The sequence below is a fragment of the Choloepus didactylus genome, chromosome 1 (assembly GCF_015220235.1).
Source record: "Choloepus didactylus isolate mChoDid1 chromosome 1, mChoDid1.pri, whole genome shotgun sequence".
Taxonomy (NCBI): Eukaryota; Metazoa; Chordata; class Mammalia; order Pilosa; family Megalonychidae; genus Choloepus; species Choloepus didactylus.
In genome coordinates, this window is record NC_051307.1 from 26880572 (window position 1) to 26901172 (window position 20601).

Here is a 20601-nt window from a genome sequence, read left to right on the forward strand (position 1 = left end):
GAGTTCCCCTGTTTACAGAAGTTTGGTTGTCCCCTCTGCTTCTTATTGGACAGACCTCCCTCTCCTAGGTATTTGAAAACATCAGGCTTTTTTCCCAGATTATAGGCCTCAATAGTATTTTACATTCCTTTGTTGTCTCATGCTGTTTTTGCCTGTTAGACAAATTCTGGAAGAAGGATCACCCAGAAGAGGACTTTCCCAAGTCAGTCTTTCTTAGCAAACACCAGGCCAAGGATCCACAAGGGGGCCTCAGGTGCCCTGGGGAGGGGATCAGAAAGAGTCCCAAAATTTTCTCTGATGGGTCCCTAAAGCTGAGCTTTCTTGCTCCCCAGAGATTGCAGCCCTTCAGCTAACTGCCCCCATAACCCTAAGGAAGCTCTATGTCTTTAAAACTCCACCACCTCCACCATTGTATGGGGAGGGTTGAAGCAATGACTGCCACTGCCTTTGGCCAGGGCAGGTTGAAATAAGAGCTTCCCTCAGAGCCAGGAAACAGCAATCTGAATTTTCTAATCAAAAGCCATTATCAGTGATTGGTCTTGCTCACCCCTATTCTTAGGAAGAGGGTTTTTATGTCCCTTTCTGTCACCAGCAAGCCAACCAGGAACTGGAACCCCTGGTGGCCTACCATGAGGATGGAGGATGGGCATCAGTAGTTTCTGGCTACAGATCTTTACCATAATTTATCAATATCTTTCTCCTGCTCTTTCCTGGATGTTGTACTGTGTTTTACCAGCATCTGGGTTTTCAAAATAGATGTTTCATACAGTTCCTGTCTGTTTAATAGTTGTTTTGGTGGAAAGGTTGAGTCCTAGAGCTCCCTACTCTATCATCTTTCCTTGAAGTCCTTCTCCCACAGACTTTTCAAGAAGCATATCAGTTTGAACTATACTGAAACTAAATTTTTCAAAATGAAAAGTTTTCAGGTTCCTAACATTCTACTTTCAGAAAGAAAGCAGAAAAACTACCTAGGTGAAAACAGACTATTTCTTATAGAAATGGAAAAATGATTGAAAGAGAGGAAAATAGAATGTAGAGATTCTTTCCAGAGGAACATTCTTGGATCTTAACCAGGCAACAGGCAACATGTGCCAGGCTTGACTTCAAAATTATCATATTAAGAGACACAAAACTTGGCAAACTCTACCTAAGGAACCATAACCAAGGTGCCTCATTCTCATTTAAACTAAGTTAGAAGATTACATACAGGACATCAAGCCAATGCACAATGATAAAATACTTTTGCATGTCTTGGGAAAGTTATGCTGCATTTCTTCATGTGGGAATATTCTAATTAATTTGTAATCAGAGGGCACATTGTATTATAAGTCTTACACTGTATAGTTCTTTATTATATTTCAATTAATTGTCAGAATAGGAAGTCAACAGAGATTAACAAAGCAGGTAGTTTTCGAGCTGTACAGATAGAGAAAAAAAACATAAATTTTCATCTACAAGAAACTGACTATGAAATTTAGTATGATTGTCAGTCAGCATTAAAGTTCTGCTTAAGAAAAATATTATGTTTTACAATTTTTAGGACATTATGAATTACAAATTTAATTGTACTGCTGTTTTTAACTTGTATCTTTTTTTCTCCTAATTTTCACTATTAGAAATTCAACTAAAGGACATGCTTTTATCAGAAGAGTTCTCATTTTGCTTATGAGTGTCTTTGTTTCAACTGTGGACACAATGGAAGGGACAGAAGGCACAGAATTACTCAGTGGTGCAAAAGCCAAGAGGTACACAGAGAGAAGATAGTAAGTATAATCTATGAGGCAGTCAAAATCATGGGCAACAGAGACCATGAATAAGGAGAAGCTATGAGGAAGAGAGGAATAAACAAAATTATTAGTAGGCAGCAGAATAACAAATTATAAGAGATAGAGAAAAGCAAATGTGAAGTCGCTGAGTCACAGACATGATTCCCTTATGGATTTATTAATTAATTCATTCATTTATTCATTCACTCATAAAAATGCATTTGACTGCATAAAGTGGACAGACACTTTTCTAGATATTAAAGATTAACAAAGTATGAAGGTAAATTAGTGGGAATTGTAGATCATAATTTAAAAATATATGTTCATATATAAACATACATAAAATAATATTACATATTAATTGTATGTATACATATGTACATACACAATGTAACAAAATTAAATATGTAATATGCCTAGTATAACAAAAAATGTAAGCAAGGTATTGAGAACAAGAATGGCGTAGTTTGGATTTCCTCCCATAGGGTGTTCATGAAGGCCTTCACCAAGGAGGGGACATTTGAGCATGAATGAAGGGAAGAAGTGACCCTTGAAGAGCACTGCAGCAGAGAAGAGCAGTGCAAGAGTAGACACAGAGAAGCAGGTAAAGCACTATTTCAACTGTCCTGGGAAAATATTTGGAGCTCTAGACTAAAGTGGCAGTGGAAAACATGGCAGGAAGAAATTAGAAGCAGGATGGATATTGACAGCAGAGTCTATGTTTGATGGATTGTTCCTGAGGGAAAGATGAGGATTTCAAATGTTTTTCAGTGTGTTGTTTTCATTTGTTTTTCCTAAGAACCTGGCTGAATGTTAGTTATATTTCCTGAATGGATAACAATATCATATGGGCAATTTTGGGGCTCATGCTTGGGGAGAATTAAGAGTTTGCCTTAGAATGTGTTAAGTTTGAAAAGCCATTTAGCCATCCAAGCAGGGACGTCTTAGGCAAAGGTGCAAAACATTCTTTCAATTATAGAATGAAGGAGAAGAAGTAAGTTGGAAGTTATATAGAGAGGTTGAGGTAAGTTTGTTGCTGATTCTAGAAGTAGTCCCACACATATATAGTTTTTTCAACAAATTATAGTTGAACAACTCAACATCCATGTGCAAAATAATGAATGCAGACTTTGACCTTACACCTTTCACAAACAAATAACTAAAAATTGATCATCGGCATAAATATGAAATGCAAAACTCTACAAATTAAGGAATATGTCTTAGAAAAAAATCTAAGTAACTTGAATTTTGTAATAAGTTCTTAGATACACACCAAAACACAGTACATGAAAGAAATACTTGATAAGTTGGATTTCATTAAAATAAAAACATCTGTTCCACAAAAGACACTATTAAGAGAATGAAAAGAAAAGCCATGAACTGGGAGAAAATTTTACAAAACACGTATCTGATATAGGATATGTATTCAAATATTCAAAGAACTCTTAAAACTCAACAAAATTAAACAAATAACCCAATGAAAGAATGTACAAAAGATCTGTACATATCACCAATAAGATATATATATATATGTGTGTGTGTGTATATATATATGTATATATATGGAAAATAAGCATATGTCATTAGAGAATTACAAATTAAAAAAAAAATAAAATATCTTTACACATCTATTAGAATGGATAAAATTCAAACTACTGACAACACCAAATGCTGGTGAGGTTATTATTTTCATTTCCTAGGCTACTCAAAGCAGCCTACTCAACCTATGAAATTGGTTGGCTTTAATCAATTGGTATTTATTAGCTTTCCATTAGAGTCTGGGAAAATGTCTAAATCAAGGCTATGTTTTCTTCGCAAAGATATACTGCTGGTAATCCTTGGCTCCTCTACCACATGGCATGGTACATGGTGGTATCTGCTGGTCTCTCCCATCTCTTCTGGGTTTAATTTATTTCAGCATTTTACTTCTATGGCTTTCTCTGCCTCTTTTTCTGTATTCACCCCATTTACAAAGGACTCCAATAATAGGATTAAAAACCAGCCTGGGCCATATCCTAACTGAAGTAATCTCATCAAAAGGTTCTATTTACAATAGGTTTACACCTACAGAAATGGATTAGCTTTAAAAATATGACTTTCTGGGGTACATAGTTTCAAACTACCACAGATATGGAGCATCAGGAAATCTTATTCATTGTTGGTGGTAATGTACCACTTTGGAAGAGATGAAGTCACTTTTGAAGAGAGTTTGGTAGTTTCTTGCATAGCTAAATATAGTCTCACCATAAGACTCTAGTTGCACCCATATGAATTGAATACTTACATCCAGACAAAAAAGCTGCACACAATGTTTACAGCCTATTTATTCATAATTGTCAAACCTTGAATACAACAAAGATGCCCTTCAACAGGTAAATGGATAAACAAATTGTGGCATACCATACAATGGAATATTATTCGGTGATAATACATGAGCTATATTAAGCCGCAAAAAGACATGGAGAAACCTAAAATGAGTATCCTAATGGAAAGAAACCAGTCTGAAGAGTCTACCTTCTGTATGATTCCAACTATATGACATTCTGGAAAAGGCAAAGTTACAAAGACAATAAAAAGATTGGTGATTGCCAGAGGCTCTGCAGGGGTGGGGAATGGAGGGTAAAAGGAGTAAGGGGGTATGATTAGCAGTTTCTAGAAGGAAAAAAAAATCCACAAGAAAAAAAAAAAAACACAAGAAAAATATTCCATCCTATGGGGGGTCTTCTAAAGCTTCATATTCCTGTTCACATGAAATAATTGTGATATTTAATATTAGTGCAACAATTTTCAAAGACCAGCTTTGAATGTGCCTTGGTGGTCATCTAATCCCTCCACATAATCTTACAGGTGAGAAAAGTGCACCCCAGAATGGCTATGATTTTCCTAATACCGCATGGAAACTCAGCAGGAAAATGAGTGCAAAATTGCATGGCTTCAGGTTTTCTTATTCCAGTATTCTCTCCACTATTCTCTACATCATTTTCCTTCTCACTGTGAATCATCTCCCATCCATTTTTACCTACTCTTCCAGTAATGACATCTTTGATTTTCAGAACTGAGGGAAGTTGGATGTGGGGACGATGAATTGAAAATGCTCTTTGTGAGCATGTTTCCATCTGAACAGTAGTGGGTCATTCTTACAGTATTAACATTACAATGCTTACAAAATTTATTCATGTTAGTGGTATACCTAGAATGACAAAGTAATGATTTACTCCTACTGTTTGTAGCTGTCAAGCAACATTGTCTGCCATTCATTTCTAGAGAAAATCTTGAAAGTATTGATTTATAACTATTTTACTTGTGTTTCAGGAGTTTACATTTCATTTAATTGATATGCATATAGTAGTAAATCATTATATGAATATTTCATGGCATAGTTACAATCATCTTTGAATCTGATGCACTTTGAATACATTATTTAAGAAACTTCACTGGGCAAGTTGAAATAATGCAAAGATATTTACAAATAGAAAATATAGTTTATTATTTTTCCTGCATTTTATGATACATAATTTTTAAGTTACCTTTAGAAATAGAATATGGATCACCACTTTATTATTTGCCATTGACTGCATTTTCATTTTTTATACAGCAAAGTCATTCAGTGAGTTTAACTTGGAAAATTCATTATATATGTACTGTTACTTATTCTGCATTTTGTGTCTTCAAAGAATCTTATAAACCTCTAGTGAATCAAATAAACCTAATTGATTAAATGTTCACTCAAATTTTTGAGTCTGATTAGGCGAGGAGTGTTTCACATACAAATAGGTTTGTGCTGCTTGGACTTATATAAAGCATTTCAGTGAATTTTATAAATGAATATTGACATTTCAATATTGCAGCACTTTGCTAACACATTATCTGATAAACAACAAAAATAAGTAAAAGAAATTAAAAATAGAAGGCAATTTAAATTCATAAATAAAACAGTTCACTTTCAGTTCACCATGTGTGATTGAAGAGATTCATTTTGGGGCAGTGCCTCTTTGTGATCATCATAAAAGAAGTGGAGATGATAAGGAACAAAACAGCCTTCTTGAGCACTACATACAAAGCAGGTTTCTTTCTTCTTCCATCAAGGCAGTTTCTAGATTGTATAAATCTGGAACACAGGTTTCCCTCAAGGAAATAATAAAACTCAGTTTTATCAACATCAAATTTGTAATCTGTGGTCAAGAAAGAAATAACTGTTTTGTCCTCTGATATTGTTGTCATACAAGAATATCCTCCAAATGGGCTAATTTGTCTCAAACATACTGCAGAGTTGTCAGTTTGGTGCCTACTTCTCCTATGTACTCTTCCTACTGCCCCTTTGCTCTGTCATGGGCTTTGATTTTTTTTTTTTTTTTTTTTTTTTAATCTCTGTCTGTTACTCATGTCCAGCCTACCTGATATGATGTTCTTTCCATGGGCACATGGTCTCTTAATCTGTGATCTGCATTTTTCTCCCCAAGTTCTGAGAGTCTCATTTCTCATTTTTCAATGCTCCCAAGGTAAATTTCCAAAATTATTTGAAACTTTAGCCACTGCCTACAGGAATTAGTCTCACTTTATGATTCATTCCTCCCTGCCACCAAGTAAATTCAAGGATGAGAACATTCACATCAGTGAAATTTTAGAGGGAAGATCTGTTTGGCCAACAATAAAACCAGGTAGGGCTTCAGCAAGCTGTTTGAACTGAGCGTCAGCAATCCAAGTCTGGTAAGCCTTGTCATTCTTCTGGATAACTATTTAACTCAAAACATGCCTGTGGATGCATGCGTGCATGTGCATACACACATATATTTTCAGGAAAAATGTTTTAATATGTGTCTGCCTGGTATAAATGTGCTAATTTCATATTAAGGGAAAATGTCATTCATTAAATATAGCATAAATTTTCCAGATTTCCTTGGCCTTAGGATAATATCGGTAGTTAGTGATCATTCATGAAAAATGGAGGCATCTTAAAATGTCTCCCCAGACCACAGAATTTCTGATGGTCATTTTCTGTTTTACAAAGACTTGGCAACAATTTTGAAATTGTGTGCTTTCTAACTCTGGGTCAGGTAAAATCTTAAGACAGGCCAGCTCCCCAGACAGATCAAGTGAAGAAGAGGCACGGTTTGGGTTTATTAACCTCTTTTTCACAGGAAATTCCCCTGATTGGGTAAATTAGTGTTTCAGATACAACAGGATTGATGGCAGTGCTTTCCATACACCTATATTTCAGTGGAAAGAGAACCAGTTGGAACAGTCTCTCACAATGAATACTGTTGAGTTGGTGGGATGTGTCAAGAAGAAATAAGGTGTTAAGGAACTATCCCTTCACAGATTGACCATATTGTTAGGCATGCTAGTAGGTAGCTCAAGTTGTTAGAACAGAACTTGCTCATGCTAAGTCTTTGAGGTTAATGCTCTCCAGGCACAAGCAGCATGTTCACAACCATCCAGATTTTTGGACATTTGTGTTGCTGGCTGCTGGGTGATTTGGTTCAGAATTAATAAAATCTGTCATCGCTGGGGAAAAAGCAAACTAAATTGTATGGTTAAATATTATTGTAGGGGAGGAACTGCTCATTCAAAGGGTTTACAACTAATGCACAAGTAGAAAGAAAATAGTTTGTGTCTATTCTGCATAATGCTCATATACTTTATAAGCTTTATGTTTGAATAGTTTATTCATACAAAGCAGGAGGACATTTTTTAAAATGAATAATAGTTCATTTTTTTAAATAGTATTTTGAGCATTGATATAGCTATGATTACAGCTGCTTAATTAAATTTCTTCCTAGCCACAAGAAATTCAGTCTTGGTCAGCACAATTTACAATACAGTGGAAGAGTGGAAAATATTAAAGAAATGAAATTGATTTGCTAAACTGGAGAATTTAACCATTCATTTGAAATATTAATCTGGTTAAATATTAATTGCTGATTTTGACAATACTTAGGGAATATTTATCAAATTGCTTACCTAATTTGATAAAACTAGTTAATACAATAAACAAAGAATAAAGATTGTTGCATTTCTGAAGAACTTATTTTACTGTCCCTGTTGATCGAGTTTATATGGTCAATGTCATATTCCATATTATCCTTCATGTTAGTGAACAACTACAGAATGAAGTCAATGAGGATTGCTTAATCGGAGATTGGAAAATATTTGTTAAAAAGATCTCCACACACTGCTGTGTTTATCTTCCCATTGCTACAAATTGATGCAAAAGATATTTTCAAGGAAGCCAGAATTGGAAATATTTATCAGGTGTATATTTATGTCAGTAAATTGATTATATTGTTATTAAAGAAAAACAAATGTATTAAACTTAGTATATTATTTCAAAAACATATGCAGACTGCATTTTATATGTGTATGTATATATATATATATATATTTTTTTTTTTTCTAGTTGTTAGAAGAGCTTAACTTACAAAAATTTTCAAGACCCATTATGGTTCATTGCCTCTCTCTGTTGTTTGCCAAAATAAGAAATCACTGCTTCATAAAATCAGTAAAAAATAGCAAGCATTTACAATATTGGACAAACTGGGAGATGGTTAATTGTAATTTTGTTCATGGTTACAACTGAGAAATAATAAAAGATTGGTGTAATGAACTTCACATAGAATGAAATTTGTCAATATTTATGACATTCCTTCTAAAATTCAGAAATCTATCACATGGCATGTAGACAAAGAAGAACATCAAAGTGAACAATGGTGGAAAGCCAGAGCTCAAAATAAAATGAAAAAAAATCATAAACATAAAATTGGACATTGGACCTGATACAGCTGAATACTGTTATAAAATGAAAATCGCAACTATTGAAGAGCATGTACTTAATATATGAAGACACATAAAGTTAATCTCATAAGTTTATCATTCAGGTTTAGGTTCTTGTTATGCAAAGAAATTGGGTAAAAACTTTATGAAATGCTGTTCTTAGCACCGTTTCAGAGATATAGCCAAAAAATTATTAGAGGAAATTTCTGAATTATAAGAAATATTTTAAATGCTAAGCATCTCCATTTCACCAATGATTATTTACTCCTTATTCCTATTCTATAAATCACTATGCTTTTCTAAAAATAACTCCTTTAGAACTTTATGCATATTTTTCTTGCCCTTTTTTTTTTAAAGAAAATAAAACAACAAAATGTACAGAAGTTGAAAGAATTCATTCAGGCAGCCATGGATACTTACTATAAACACAGACCTTCTTTGATTATTTTAAATTATAAAGGAATTATGAATGTAAACAATGGTCTTCAAGGACCAATATTTTGATATAAGGGCCATAAGGCTGTATCTTTTCTACAACAACTGTGACAAATTTACATTGAAGCAACACTCAACATTGCTCTCCTATATCACAACTCAAAAAACTTTTGAGGTTGTGTATGCAAATTGTGGGTGTGATCAGCAATTTGAAAATATTTTATTATCCTACAAGTCTAAATAAACTACGGCTAGTCAAGTAAGTGTAAAGCTCACATTCTGAATGAAGCCTTTATAAGTTTCTTAGAAGCATTTTTTTCTCCTGTTACATAATTCAAAAGTATTTTTGATTTTTATGTGGGGAATTTGCTATTTTATTTTGAGTTCATAATACAGATTGTTACTGCCAAGAAACCCAGTTCTCTTAGGACTGGATCCTGTATTGTTTTCTAACAACTAAAATATATGAAATAAATGTTGGTATCATATTTATGTTGTATACAAAGCAAATAGAGGCTTACCCAGAGTACTCATAAAGTCTTAACTCAGTGTTTTCGGTAGATATGTATTATTTTCCTTAGGGTCTACTATAATTCAAAATGTGCTGAGAACATGAAAACCTATTTTTCTATTTGAGACTCTGTTCTCCTACTCCACTGTTAGAGAGTTTTTAACTTTCCAAGTATATTATGGGCTCTCTTTGGGGGAGAATCCACAGTAGATATGGTACTCTGTTGTCAATAAGCTAATTCTGGGAACTAAAATCCCCATTTCCAGTGTGGTATCATTTCCATATATAAAATGAGGGCATGAACAAATTTTTCTGGTTAATTCTCTGTGATACAAATACAAATACTCATCAGTGTTTGTCTGACAGTGCTAGCAGTCTAGTGTGTATTATTTCTCCTATGTGTATAATAGACGTTAACTGTTTTATAGATAAAATAACAATATGAGAAGTAAAAGAACTTGCTAATTTTCAAACAGCTATTAAGTCACTGAGCTAGAATTAAAACTAGTTCTGGCAGACTTCAAGGACAGTGCACAAAGCACTTCTCCTTGAACTAGGCCTCTCAGACTAATAAAGTTGTGAGCTAATACTTGAGCACTTTTACATTTATTTTGCTTCCACTGATGCTGGTGGGTATAGTTGGAAGAATTTTTTTTTTTATTTGAGACTTTATTGTGACCATTTTATTTGTCAGTCACCCTCAAAGATTGTATTTACATAAAAGTGAGCAATTGCATTAAGAGGGGATGAAAAGTTTCTATAGTTGCAGGCAACAAAATATTATGTTGTTACATTAAGAAACTCATCATAGGGTTAAGGTTCATGGACTCTGGAGTGAGAATGCTTGGGATCATATCCTGCTAAATCGGGTATTAGCTATGTAGTCTTGGGGCAAATCATTTAATCTTCCTTTGCTTTAGTTTCTGCATTTACAAAATGAGTGCAATGACATCCTGATTCATAGAGTTATGGTAAAGATTAAATTTGTATGTATATATATATACACATCATATATATATCATAAATATAAATACATATGTATACATAAATATGTGAATAAATGAACATATATACACATTCATACACCTAAATAGATATAAAATTAGATCAGTGACAAGCACATATTAGCTTCTGTTATTAATAAATATCAGCCATTATTATTTCTAAAAAATATTGTCAAATATTTTCTACTATAGAGATTTTCCAGTCAATTTGTTGAAAATTCATTGCTTCTGCTCAGATTAATGTTGAAAATTATTTTCTTGATGATGGATATATAAAGATTTTATTCTGCCCTCTGGTTATTCCTCATCAAAACTGAGAAGTAAATAAGGATTAAATATTGTTCATGCTCTCTCCAATCTTCTTAACACTTTTGCCCCATTTTAGCATATTTTTTTTCTCCCACCACTCAGGAATCAATGTTTTTTGTAACGGTCACTTTTTCTATGCAGTCATAAATTTATTTACAGAGACTGTGATCTTTACTTGATTCTCATGCAGAGGATCTAAATTCTAACAGGCAGCTGCAGAAAATGCAATGCTAAATACAAAGATGTAAATGCCAGTGTACTTTTAATATCTAGTACAGCATGTAAAGGGCTTGGATGTGGTGACTCCCATCTGTCACAACCCAGTTGAGCTCTAGGACCAAGAACACACCAGGCATGGAGTCAGAAATGAGTTTAACAGGACTTCCTTATAGGCGTTATGGTTCCATGGCAGCCTTGGGCCAGGAAAGATGGAAGTTAGTGCTCTGCAGAAGCAGGGGATGCCAGGGAGTGGGTTATAAGGGTTAGGACAAAGGAGGTATGAGAAGAGAGTTTCAGCAGGGTCTTGTAATACAAGGGTGTGAAGTTCTGTTATCAACAGTGATCAGGGGAGGGGAGTTTCAATGCTTTCATAATACAATTTTTCCTCCCCTGGGGAAGTCTGATGACTTTTAACATTTGTTCTGGTCAAGTAGGTAGCTGCTTGAAACCATCAGAGAGGGGAGTGGTTCTTGAAAACCACAATCTTAAAGTGGGCTTATAAAATTGGTTTTCTACTCTGATTAGATTCAAAGGCATTCATGACTCTATTTCCAATAATCAAGATGGCACTGACAGTCCATGGTGTGAGTTGTCAATGGAGAAACACAAAATATCACCATTTGATTCTCCTAATCATACTCTTGTATGGGGCAAGGCTCTGGGTGACAGTGTTTTTGACACCTTAACAGAGTTTTCTGGAGTTAAAAGTTATAATGATATTGGATGGTTGTTCATAGACATGCTGGATAAAGTTGAAACAGAAAGGGATGAGCTGAAGTCTTCAAATTTGAAACTTAAATGCATATGACAGATGTAAAGGTTCTATGCATTCCCTGAAAGAAAATCTTCTTTCCTGTGGCCACAGACTTGAGATCTCTGGAAACCAGACCTGGAGTTTCATTGTGCAAATAGTAGATTTACAACATAAACTAAAATGTCAACTTTGCAAGGTGCCTGCTGTTAAGTAAAGGCATTAATTGGAAAAGAATGGGATACTGAAAATTGGGTTGGGGACACATGGGTTGATAATAATGGCAGTGGGGACATTGAAACCCTGGGTTCTGCTGAATCTTTGCTAGATATACTTGTGATCATCTGCTGTGAGGAAACAGCACCCCCCTTCCAGTCTGCACAGAGGAGACAGCTACCCAGCCTCCAGCCAGCTTGAGGAAACAGATTCCTGACCTCCAGTCTGCCTTGAGGAACCTGCCATCCAACCTCCACCTAAAGAGATTAACCATTCAGTGCCTGCTAAACCTGTAATCACCTCCCCTGTGGAAGTAGCCCTCATTTCTCTGTAGAGATTAATCCTCTTTCACCAGATGAAACTGCAATGGAATGTCCTGAGGTAATTGGCTTGAAGGATACTTCTAATTCTGTTCATGATCCACTCACACCACCACTCTTTTCTTCAAGACCTGTAACTAGGCTAAAGTCCCAACAGGCCCCAAAGGGTGAAGTACAAAGTGTGACCCATAAGGAAGTATGTTGTACAAAATAACTACATGTGTTTTGCAATTTATATAGACAGAAATCAGGGGAATATGTGTGGAAATGGATATTAAGGGTGTGGGGTAATGGTGGAAGGAATATAAAGTTGGATCAGGATGAATTTATACATATAGGCCCACTATGCAGAAATTCTGCATTCAATGTTGTAGCTTTAGGGATTAGAAAGGGTGTGAACAGTTTGTGTGGGTGGTTGGCTGAAACATGGATCAAAAGGTGAACGGCATTACCTAAAGTAAAATGCCAGAACTGCCCAGGTAGAATGTAGAGGAGGTGATCAACAGCCTTAGAGAGATTGGAAAGGTAGAGTGGATTTATCATGGAAGGTCTGCTAACACACCCCAGGAGTATCCAGAGGACACACCTTTTACCATGACTGAAAGGAATAAGTTTGTGAGACTAGCTCCATCATCCCTGAAAAGCTCTATAGTTGCTCTTCTCTGTAGATCAGATATTACTGTGGGAACTGCTGTCACTGAGCTGGAATCCTTAAGCACAATGGAGATAATCAGATCCTGAGTTGGCAGAAGGCATGTGGCAGCAGTTAATCACCAAAGACAAAGTTGGTGTGGCTGCCATAATGAACAGCATGCTCAAAACAACAGTCTAAATAATCTGACTTACAGAGACCTATGGTATTGGCTAGTACATCATGGAGTACCTAGAAGTAAAATAGATGAGCAGTCTACTGAATTCTTGTTTGATATGTATAAGCAGAAGAATTCTAGGTCAAGTGAACAAAAGTCTAACTTGAATTACAGAAACAGAGATCCCCTTAATGAACTGTCTCAATTAATCATGAGACAGTTTACAGACCAAGAGCCCCTTGAATGAGGGAAATGCTAGGTACCCTTGGGGAAGGACCCTGTTACACTGTCAAAAATTTATACTGTTAATCTTCCTCCCAGCCTTCCCCATGGGTCCTATGGCCTATTACCAGGGTAACTGTGCATTAGGGAAAAGGAAATGATCAGATATTTCAGGGATTATTATATAATGGCTCACAAGTGACATTAATTCTAAGAGACCCAAAATGTCATTCTGTTTCCCCAGAGTAAGGGCTTATGGAGGTTAGGTGATTGATGGAGTTTTGTCTCACAGAGTGTCCAATTGGACACCAGACCCATTCTATGGTTATTTCCCCAGTTCTGGAATGGGTACTTGGAATAGACATACCCAGTAACTGACAGAATACCCATATTGCTTCCCTGACTCATAAAGTGAGGGCTATCATGGTAGGAGAAGCCAAACAAAAGCCACTAGAACTGTCCCTGCCTAGCAAAATAGTAAATCAGAAGCAACACCAGATTCCTGGAGGGATTGTAGAGACTAATGCCACTATTAAGGATGTAAAGGATGCATGGATGGTGATTCCTACCACATTCCCATTCAAATCTCCTATTTGGCCTGTGCAGAAAACAGATGAGCCTTGCAGAATGACAGTGGATTATCATAACCTTAGCCAGGTGGTGACTCCAATTGCAATTGCTCTTCCAAATGTGATATCATTGCTTGGGCAAATCACCATATCCCCTGGTACCTCATAAGCAGGTATTGATGTGATATTTTTTTTTTTTTTCTCAATAGCTTTTAGTAAGGACCACCAGAAACAGTTTGCATTCAGCTGGCAAGAACAGCAGTAAATGTTCACTGTCCTACCTCAGGGGTATGTCAACTCTCCAGCCCTATGTCATAATATTGTCTGCAGTGAACTTGATCATTCTCCCTCCTGCAAGACATCATGCTGGTCCATTATATTGATGATATCATGTTGATTGGACCTAGTGAGCAAGAGGTAGCAACTACTCTATACTTATTGGTAAGGCATTTGCATGTCAGAGGATGGGCAACAAATCCAACAAAAATAGAAGGGCTTTCCACTTTATTAAATATCTAGGTGCCCAGTGGTGTTGGTCATATTGAGATATCCCTTGCAAGGGGAAAGATAAGCCCCTCCTATGACCCAAAAAGACACAAAAACTAGTTGGCCTCTTAGGAATTTGGAGACAACATATTCCTCATTTGGGTGTATTACTTACTCTGGCCCATTTACCAGAAAATGAGTGACCAGAAATGTTCCTAGTTTTGAGTGGGGGCCAGAATAAGATGAGGTTCTGTGACAGGTCCAGGCTGCTTTGCATGCTGCTCTGCCACTTGGACCATATGGTCCAGCTGATTCAGTGGTGCTAGAATTGTTTGGCAAATAGAGAAGCTGTTTGGAGACTTTGGCAGGCACCTATAGGAGAATCACAATGCAGGCCCTTAGTATTCTGAAGTAAAGGCTTACCATCCTCTGCAGACAAATACTCTCCTTTTCAAAAATAGCTTTTGGTCTGCTATTGAGTCTTAGTAGAGACAGAATGCTTAACCATAGGCCACCAAGTTACCATGAAACCTGAGTTGCCTATCATTTTTGGGAGGTGTCTGACCACCAAGCCATAAAGCTGGGCATGTACAGTAGCACTCCTTCATAAAATGGAAATGATATATATCAAGATGGGACTTGAGCAGGTCCTGAAAACACAAGTAAGTTAGATGAGAAAATGGCTCAAATGCCCATATACCCCACTTCTGCCACATTACCTTTTTTTTCCAACCCAGAGCTATGGCCTCTTGGGAGTTCCTTACAATCAGTTGACTGAGGAAGAAAAAACTTGGCCTGGTTTACAAATGGTTCAGCACAATATGCAGGTACCACCCAAAAGTGGACAGCTGCAGCACTGCAGCCCTTTTCTGGATGTCCCTGAAGGACAGTGGTGAGGGGAAATCTTCCCAGTGGACAGAATGTTGAGCAATTTTCCTGGTTGTTCATTTTTCTTGGAAGAACTGACCAGAGGTGTGTTTGTATACTGATTCATGGGCTGTTGCTAATGCATTGACTGAATGGTCAGGGACTTGGAAGGAACATGATTGGAAAATTGGTGATAAACAAGTCTGGGGAAGAAGTATGTGGATAGACCTTTTTGAATGGGAAAAACCATGAAGATATTTATGTCCCATGTGAATGCTCACCAGGGGATGACTTCAGCAGAAGAAGAGTTTAATAATCAAGTGGATAAGATGGCCCCTTCTGTGGATATCAGTCATCCTCTATCCCCATCCATTCCTGTCACTGTCCTATGGGCTCATGAACAAAGTGGTCATGGTGGTAGGAATGATGGCTATGCATGGGCTCAGAAACATGCACTTCTACTTACCAAGGCAGATCTGACCACAGCCACTGCTGAGTGCCCAATCTTCCATCAGCAGAGACTCACACTCAGTCCCCAATATGGCACCATTGCCCAAGGTGATCAGTCTGATACTTGGTGGCAGGTAGATTACCTTGGACCACTTCCATCATGGAAGGGACAGCAATTTGTTCTAACTAGAATAGACACATGCTCTGGGTATGGGTTTGCCTTCCATGCATGCAATATTTCTGCCAAAACTACCATTCTTGGACTTACAGAGTGCCTTATCCACCATCATGTTACTCCACACAGCATTGTTTCTGATCAATGAACCCACTTCACGACAAATGAAATTAGGAATTGGATATGTGCTCATGGAATTCTCTGGTCTTACTATATTCCCCATCATCCAGAGGCAGCTGGGTTGATAGAATGGTGGAATGTGCTCTTGAAGGCTCAATTGCAGTTCCAACTAGGTGGCAATACCTTGCAGGGCTGAGACAGTGTTCTCCAGGAGGCTGTATATGCTCTGAATCAGTGTCCACACTATCGTGCTGTTTCTCCCATAGCCAGGATTTCAGGTCCAGGAATCAAGGGGTGGAAATGGGAATGACACCACTCACAATCACTCCTAGTGATCCACTAGGAAAATTTTTGCTTCTTGCCTCTGCAAGCTTAAGCTCTGCTTGTCTGCAAGTCTTAATTCCAAAAGGAGGAGTCTTTCCACCAGGAGACACAACAATAATTCTATTGAATTGGAATTTAAGCCTCCCGCCTGGCCACTTTGGGCTTCTCATGCCTCTGAATCAACAGTCAAGGAAGGGGATTACTGTATCGACTGGGGTGATTGATCCTGCCTGTCAAGGGTAAATAGAACTGCAGCTACACAATGGTGGTAAAAAAGAGTTTTAATGGAGTACAGGAGATCCCCTAGGGTATCTCCAAGTACTAATATGCCCAGTGATTATAGTTAATGGAAAACTGCAACAACCCATTCCAGTCAGGATTGTCAATGCCTGTAAACTTCAGAAATGAAGGTTTGGGTCATACCAGAAGGCAAAGATCCATGGCCTGCTCAAGTGCTTGCTGAGGGTAAAGGGAACATGGAATGGGTCATGGAAAAAGGTAGTGATAAATATGAACTACAACCACATGACTAGTTACAGAAATGAGGAATATGATGGCATGAATATTTCCTCCTTGTTTTGTTATGAGTATGTTTGTATTTGTGCATAAAGTAAATATCTTTCCCTATCTTATCTCCTTATCATTTAATATAAGTTGTATTGTTCATTTCATAGTATTTAATTTATAGGATATCAAGTTTAAGAGTGAATATTACCCCAGGTCTTGCACCATATTCTGGAGAGATTTAATACGTTTCTGGTTGTACACAGGATTGCTGAGTATTTTTAGGTGAAATATATGTCTGTTATTGTGTTCTATTTAGAGGTTAAGTATGGTTTAAGGTGATGTGTATAGCTGCCAAGTTGACAAAGGGTGGACTCTGATGGCTGGGTTCATGTATCAGCTTGGCCAGGTGATGGTGCCCATGTGTCTCATCAAGCAAGCACTGGCCTAACCATTATGCAAGGACATTTGTGGCTAATAAACCAGAAGGGTGGTTCAGTAAATCATAAGTAAATTGATTGCATTTGTGGCTGATTACATCAATGAAGGACATGCCTTCCACAATGAGGGAATTCAATCATCTGGATTTAATCCAATCAATTGAAGACTTTAATGGGAAAAGAGACAGAGCTTTCACTTCTTCAGCCAACCAGTCTCTCCTGGGGAGTTCATTAAATACCTTCATCGGAGTTGCCAGCTTGCTGCCTGCCCTATGGAATTTGGACTCGAGCACCTCCACAGTTGTGTGAGACACTTTTATAAAATCTCATATTTCTAGATACCTTCTCTTGGTTTTGTTTCCCTAGAGAACCCTAACTAATAAATGTGGTATTTTCTTTCTGCCTGAATTTTATTCTCTTATAAAGGACTTCAGTAAGAGGGTTAAGACCCATTTTGAGTAAGGTGTGTCACATCTTAACTTAAGATCCTACTGGCTGAAAGATCCTACTTTTAATTGGTTCATACTTACAAGAATGGATTAACTTTAAGAACATGATTTTCTGGGGTACGTTACAGCTTCAACCACCACTGTATAATCCTAAATTATAGAAGGGATATTTTTAAACCAACACAACAAACTCAATAAAAACAACTTCCACAGGAGAGGGCACTAGACAATTAAGATTATATAAAGGAACGAACAGGTTTCAGGACTCCACTTTGAAGCTGCCATGCTGAGCAATTTTGAAGATACAAGCTAATAAAATTCACAGCCACAGGTAGATATGTGGCTCATTAGATACATCATTTTCCAAAGACTGGTTTTAAACTCAAGAAAGCTTATAACAAAGCTAAATAGTGACGAGACTTCCCTCCTCATTTTTCATTAAATGCCCTTACTAAATATAAAGAATGTGAAATGCATAGGATGCACATTAAAAATTGTATGTACTCTCTGTAAAAGTTATTGCAAAGGACTGTTCTGGAGATTTCAGGCAGAATTGCATTATAGAAAAATGCAGGCAGTAATGCCTGATGACTCTGTTCCTTGGATGTTCCTGACTATATCACTAGATCAAGTTGTGGAGTAATGGGTCAATAAGGTTAATATTTACAGGACACATGTCAGCACTGCAGATCCAGTTGTGTATGGCTGATCCTTCTGATAAGTTAATGCCTGTGGCAGTGACAAGACAATAGTTTGATACTTGGGTATTATCTCTAGAAGGAAATGAAATTGTAGCCCATTAATAAGAATGGCTTCATACTTAGGTACTGAATAATTTCAAATACCTGGAATAAATCTATTTTTTTTAATTTCCCTAAATCAATAATCAGGCAGTAAGAGCCACTAGCTGCTATGATATTATTCTCTTGCCTGTGTAAAGATTCTAAAAATCCAAACAACAACAACTATAAAAAATGTTTTATCATAAGTTTTCCACTAGTCTAGGATGAGAGATGGGGCAGTGTTTTTCTTTATAAATTGTTAATCAATAATAAAATTGTGTCTTTCTGGAAATCGTGAATATTAATGCATTAGGTACATTAAGGACTAAATGCAGAGTTCAGAGTTCCAGACTCAAGTATATTTGGGGTAAACTCTTTTGACTCAGTTGTTTAATTTATTTTAGATTTAGTTTCTTTACCTGTAAAAAGGAGATAGAAAACTACTCTACATTATGGCTGAATTTGGGGATATGATGGGATACTCCATGAAAAGTTTCTGGTGCATTCCTGGCACTCTAATGAATGTTAACTCCCTCTCGATTCAGTGACCTTGCCGAGGTACCTAACTGAAATAGGTAATCCAGGCTACAGGGATACTTTAATAAGGGGCACTGATATTTTACAACTGAAAAATGTGAGGCAAAAACATATAATTATATATTATAATTTATGTTTTAAAATATAAATGTAATACATTTATTTTTTTAAATTACCTCTGACACACCACATACATTTTTTAAAACGTCTCTATATTTTTTCTCTGCAAATAAGAATCCCATTATTTGACATATTTGATGTCCAGAATACAGACACCATAAAATACTGTTTTTTAAATCTTGAAACAAGAAAACTAATATAAAACGTTAGACAAATATAATATAGCTTCTAAAAGGAATTCCACAAGAGTTTTTTCTTTGCTATTATTGGTTTTCAAAACATGTTAGACCACCCTTTAGATGTTAATTTCTCATGCCAACTGACTTGACAACATCATGCTAAACATTTATATTATCTAGGACATTTTTTAAAACAAGCCTTTTTTTTTTAATGCTGCAGTTTTTTTTTCTCTGGAAAATATACATTTACTTTCCTCCAGTACTTATAATAAAATTGGCAATAGTGGAAATAATGTGACTCCAGTGATGGTGAAATAAAAATTGCATCCATTCCATATCATAATTGCCATCCAGGGTTGTCATCCAGGGTTAAAGAGTGTTTGCACACCCAAAAAATTATCTTTTTCTAAAACCAAATGGCTGTCATAAATCTGAATATAGCCCTTAGGCAAGTATTAATCTTCAGTAGCAGAAAGAACCAACCTCAATCTTTTTTTATGCTACCTCATTATTTCTATTCATAAATGAAATTTTAATTTCTTTCATGGCATTTAGTGCACTCAACTGTTATGTTATTAGTTATAGAGCTGTTTCTAATACCTGGCACTGCTATTTTAATAAGGTTTAACCTCTTTTCTACCCCATTCTAGTGTCTTTCATAATTATGTCTCTGTTTTTCTCCTTGCTTTTATTTTATTTGCAAACAAACCCAACAGTGCAAGCTATAATTCTGAGTTGGCTGGTGTTTCTGAATCAAACACATTGCTCATAATCAAGTCTCTGTGAGTTTTCAGAAAAAATACAGTGAAAAGAAACTCAACTTTAGTCCAAATACCAGCTGCAGTCTTCAGATTGCAATCTTAAATTGTACTTGAGGTTTACTTCTTTTGCAATTACTTTAGGCTTGTGATAATTGATATTTAAGATTGTTCAGCTGGAAATCACTTTGAGTATCACAACATACTTTGTTTTTTTGGTTGAGTTATGCTTTAAGAGATTTCTTCAGAACAGGGATCCTGTATTGCTGAGGGTCCTGTGTATTTGGCAACAAAGAGGGTAAAATTAAGATATCCCATTCCTAAGCATTTGATAATTATGATTTTGTGCAGGGGAATAAGAAATATTGGAAATGCACTGTTTTGCTATTATTCTCTAAGTTGAAGGGAACTGGGACCAAATTTGCTTTACTTAGTGCCTCTTCCTCTTTCTTCCCCTTTATGTTCCAGAATTACCCACTCTTATATCTCTCTTATGCTTCCTTTCCTG

General features: G+C 36.4%; 1 pseudogene; it reads left to right on the forward strand.

The window, feature by feature from the left end:
• Positions 1–16351, forward strand: part of LOC119505707 — a 99600-nt pseudogene extending 83249 nt beyond the window's left edge.
• The last annotated feature ends 4250 nt before the right edge of the window (positions 16352–20601 follow it).